The following is a 5,267-nucleotide window of genomic DNA, read 5'->3' as shown; positions in this document are numbered from 1 at the left end:
TGTCCCCATACAAACAGGGGAAGGGTGGAACCCAAGTGATCTGTTTGGAGGAGGGTTCTCCATGTTCAGAGGGTTCAAAACCCTAATTGCTAGTGTCCTAGGCTCGCTAGGCATATACATGCCTCCTTGTCCCATGCCTCCTGCCGCTCTTCATAAGTAGCTTACAATGTTCAGTCAAAGCCCTAATAGAAAAGCAGACCTCAGCAAAAATCCCGGCAATATGGAAGTACCAATACCGGCCCTACAACCAAAAAAAAAATAAGGTAGCCTGGACAAGCATCAAAGGGGGAATGTAGCAGGCAGCCCCTGTTTGCCCAAACCATCTCCCCTTGCAGCAGGTGGGTCTCTCCCCGCTCCTTGCACATTTAAATTACCTCCTCTTAAAAAATTCCCCAAACTCCTCTGAGCAGTCAGAAATACATGAAACAGGGTGCTTGCCCCAAGAATGGGTAAGACTGCATGTAGACAAAGTAAGACAAATTCCAGTAAAAAAAAAAAAAACCTCCCCTAACCGCTCATCCACTTCTGTGAACCCAGCTTCATGCGTTTCCTGATTTAAATCAACTAATCATTTCCTTCCAACACCACCAGTTCATACTTTGTCTTTAATGCGTCATTCTGACTATAAAAACTCTTGTAACCTTTAGTTCAGGACTCAAACTTTTGAGGTGACTCAGTTGGGCCCTGTGTGCACAGACGAATAAAATCTTGCTTCCTGAAGCTCTGGAGCCTCTGTTCCAATTCCTTCGGTGTTCACGCAACGTTCCTGTAGGCTTGTAGCCCTGGTTTCACACAACAAATGAAGCCGATCTGGACAGGACTAAGGTATATCAGAAGACTGGTTAAAGGATGATATTGTCCATATTTTAAAACTTCAACTTCTGTGTGAAATTAAAGGGAGAGATGTTTATTTGGTGCAAAATTTATGTTTTGGATTAGTGCATTTTCTAATTTAACTTGCATGGTCAGCTTAGTTGAACACCATAAATACATGGAATCTTTTGAATAGGGCGTGAGATTTTGCTGATTTGTCCAGGTTAGTGTGATGCCTTTATATATCCCAGAGTAATTTGGGCAGTGACTAAAGACATTTGCAGAGTCCCCTTGAGAGTCTGGGGAGAAAGAGAAAATACTCAGCTTCCCCATTTGGAGAATTTCTGATGTTCTCGCAAGTAGTAGAGACAACCAAATTAGTAGGCCGAGCCCTCAATCTTGGAGTTCACCCCTATGAAACTTATTCCTACAAAGGATAGGCTAAGCCTACTGAAAATTAGGCCTGAAAGTCACCCCCAGAGAATCTCTTTTGTTGCTCAGATGTGGCCTCTCTCTCTAAGCCAACTTGGCAGGTAAATTCACTGCCTTCCCTCTTATATGGGACATGAATCCCAGGCATGTAAATCTCGCAGCAGCATGGGACAGAAATCTCAGAATGAGCTGGGACTCAGCATTAAAGGATTGAGAAAGCTTTCTTAACCAAAATGGGGAAGAAAGAAATGAGACAAAATAAAGTTTCAGTGGCTGAGAGTTTTCAAACAGAGTCGAGAAGTTATTCTGGAGGCTATTCTTATGCATTATATAGATATCCCTTTTTAGTTTATGGTGTATTGGAGTGGCTGGAGGGAAGTACCTGAAACTGTAAAGCTGTGTTCAGCAACCTTGATTGTTGAAGACGATTGTATAAAGATAGAACGTTTACAATGTGACTGTGTGATTATGAAAATCTTGTGTCTGATGTTGCTTTTATCCAGGGTATGGACAGATGAGTAAAAAATGTGGATAAAAAAGAAATAATTGTGCTCACTTTGGCAGCACATATACTAAAATTGGAACGATACAGAAAAGATTATTAGCATGGCCCCTGCACAAGGATGACACGCAAATTCGTGAAGCGTTCCATATTGAAAAAAAAAAAAGAAATAATTAATAGGGAGGACAAAGGGTAAAATAAATTGGGCAGATGGAAATACTAGTGGACAATGAGAGGGAGGGGCAGGGTATATGGTAAAAAGAAAAAACTAATACATACCATATCCTTTAACCCTCCCTCTCATTGTTTTAATTTCTTTTTCTGAAATGATGCAAATGCTCTAGAAAATGATCATGGTGATGAGTACCCAACTATGTGATGAAATTGTGATTCATTGATTGTACACCATGTATAGAATATATATGTTGAAGATTTCTCAATAAAAATATTAAAAAAATAAAAGACCAAAGTCTGGTCTAGGAAGAAAATTTACAAAGAAAGACTCTGTAGAAAGCCAACCACTATAAATGCTGTTCTTATTTCCTTAGGGTGAAAAAAAGCTACTTATGTAACATAAAACTTTTCAGCAAAATACATATATTGAGGTATTGTTAACACGTTTTTAAAAGTCTGTTTTTGTGCTGTGCCATAGAAATACAAGTTGTTGATAAAAGGGGAAACTGAGTGTAGGGTATATGGAAACTCTCTACTGTCTTTCCAACTGTTCTCTAAATCTAAAATTGTTTTAAAATAAACAATTTACCAAAAAAAAAAAAAAAAAGGAAATACTGTCCTTTACTCTCCAATTTTGTGTTCTCTAACAATCCCAGAAACACATACCTCAACTGCCCAGAGTCCCCTTTAACAGGAGATGGATGGAAAAATTCTTAAGGTCCATTTCTGCTATCACAGCATGAAGTGATATTGACCCTGAAACTTCCTCTTGCTGCCTTCACAGTTAGTCTCAGATCCGCCTGGTTGATTTTTGCTCCCAAGAAAGGCACCAGTCCTCTATTCTCCTGTCTTTTGGCTAAGTCTCTGGTCTTTTGGCTAAGACTCTGGTCCATTAAGCTTTGTTATTCTTAAGTAAACACTGAGAAATTAAGGTGCAGGTATTTGCATTGACTTGCGCCTTCCCTTCCTACCTCATCGCATCTTTGCTTAGAAGCTTTGCAATTCTTTTTAGTCAGTACTCAGGTGCCCCTGCATTGTAGTCAAATTCATATCTGCAGGATTCCCCTTCTCTTAGCTGCACCTGGACTCTAGTTCACTGGCTACAGTATTGTGTCACAAATGAGATTTCCAGTGCAATAAGCTTCCTCTTGCTTCAAGGCTGTGGATTTGTCCTTGGAAGTAGTATCATAATTTTTAAAGCTATATGGGCAAAACACTGTGAAGTGTATCTTTATTAGAGAAGCTGTTGGTTTACAGAACAATCATGCATAAAATACAGGATTCCCATATACCACTGTATTATTAACAGCTTGCACTGGTGTGAAACATTTGTTAAATTATTGAAAGCACATTTATATACTTATACCATTAAAGTCCATGGTTTAACTTATGTTTCACTGTTTGTATAGTGTAGTTACATGGATTTAAAAAAATTTTATTCTGTCACCACATGTACAATCTAACATTTCATCCCTTTTAATCATTTCCAGATAAATATTTCAGTACTGTAAGTTACACCAAAATGTGTGCTGCCATCACTACCATCCAATACCAAAGCATTTACATCATTCCAAATAGGAACCCTGTACATATTATGCCTTAACTTTCTGTTCTCTATCCCCACTCCATCCCCTGATAACCTATTTTCCAGATTCCGACTCTTTATTTCAAATCAGTGAACGCATACAAAATTTGTCCTTTTGTGTCTGGCTAATTTCACTCAACATGAAGTCTTCAAGTTTCTTTCATGTTGTCACATGTATCAGACTTCATTCCTTTTTGCAACTGAATAAATATTCCATTGTGTGTGTGTTTGTGTATATATACCATATTTTGTTTATTCACTCATAGGTTGATGAACATTTGGGTTGCTTCCACCTTTTGTCATCTGTGAATAATGCCAATATGAACATCATTGTGCAAATATCTGAGCCCCTGTTTTCAATTCTTTTGGGGATACATCTAGTAGTGGGATTGTTGAGTCCCATAGTAGTTCTATTCTTAGCTTTCTGAAGAACTGCCAAACAGACTTCTATGGCCACCAGCAATGAATGAGTGCTTCTGTTTCTGTGCATCCTCTCCAACATTTATCTTCCATTTTTTTACAGAGCCATTTCAATCAGTGTGAAATGGTATTTCATTGTGCTTTTGATTTGCATTTCTGTGATGGCTAATGATGTTGAGCATCTGTTCACATGCTTTCTGGTCTTTTGTATATCTTCTTTGGAGAGATGTCTACTCAAGACTTTGCCCTTTTTTTAAGTTGAGTTGTCTTTTATTTTAATTTGAAGGGTTTCTCTTTATATTCAGGATTTTAAACCTTTATTTGATATGTGGATTCCAAATATGGTCTTTACTCTCATAATAAAGTCTTTTGAGGTATGAATGTTTTTAATTTTGATGAGGTTCCATTTACCTATTTTTACTTGTGTTGCTTGTGTTTTGATTGTAAAGCTTAAGAATTTATTGCCTAACTTAAGTCCTGGATATTTTTCCCTTTGTTTTTGTGCCAGTTTGAATTCTTATGTACCCTAGAAGAGCCATGGTTCAATCCTTATCCAGTCTTGTGGGGACAGCCACTTCTTTTTATCCTGATTGAATGCTGTACTGTGGCAACTATGATTAGATTATCTCCATAGAGATGTGACATGCTTAATTGTGGGTGGGACCTTTTGTTAGACATAGATGTGATTCTACCCATTCTAGGTGGGTCCTGATTAGTTTACTAGAGTCCTTTAAAAGAAGAAACATTTTGGAGATTGCTCAGAGCAGATGCATGGAGGACAGTTACTTCAAAGACACAGATATTTGGAGATGCTAGAAGTGCCTATAGAGAGAGAAGATGCTTAGACATAGGCAGAGCCCAGTGGACGTCGTCATGTGCTATCCCATGAGCTGCTAAGCAAGCCCCAAACCAGAGTTGTGTTCCAGAACTGTGTGAAAGCCCACAGTTGCTTAGAGTGGAAACTATTTGCATCAGAAGCTGGAAGTGATGAACCAAGAATAAGAATGAGCAGACGCCAGCCACATGCCTTCCCAGTTGACAGAGGTATTCCAAATGGCATCAACATTTCTTGAGTGAAGGTAATCTCTTGCTGTGCCTTAATTTGGACATGTTCACTTCCTTAGAACTGTAAACTTGTAACATTAAATTCTCTTTTTAAAAGTCATTCCATTTCTGGTATATTGCATTCTGACAGCTTAACAAACTAATACAGTTTTTCTTCCAGGAGTTTGATAGTTCTGGCTCCTATATTTAGATTTTTGATTCATTGTAAGTTGATTTTTGTATACAGGGTGAGGTAGGGGTGGTCCTCCTTTTTTCCTCAGCACCATTTGTTGAAGA

The 5,267-nt window shown here is 38.3% G+C and overlaps 1 non-coding gene across 1 annotated transcript; it reads left to right on the top strand.

The window, feature by feature from the left end:
• The first annotated feature begins 1,793 nt into the window (after window positions 1–1,793).
• Window positions 1,794–1,903, top strand: LOC143662888 (U6 spliceosomal RNA). The gene has a single exon (XR_013165656.1). It is a non-coding gene; the product is annotated as a U6 spliceosomal RNA (small nuclear RNA).
• Window positions 1,904–5,267: the final 3,364 nt, after the last annotated feature.

The sequence above is a fragment of the Tamandua tetradactyla genome, chromosome 18, assembly GCF_023851605.1.
Source record: "Tamandua tetradactyla isolate mTamTet1 chromosome 18, mTamTet1.pri, whole genome shotgun sequence".
Classification (NCBI taxonomy): Eukaryota; Metazoa; Chordata; class Mammalia; order Pilosa; family Myrmecophagidae; genus Tamandua; species Tamandua tetradactyla.
Note: the sequence above shows the minus strand (reverse complement) of the source record. Positions and strands in the feature narration are given on the sequence as shown.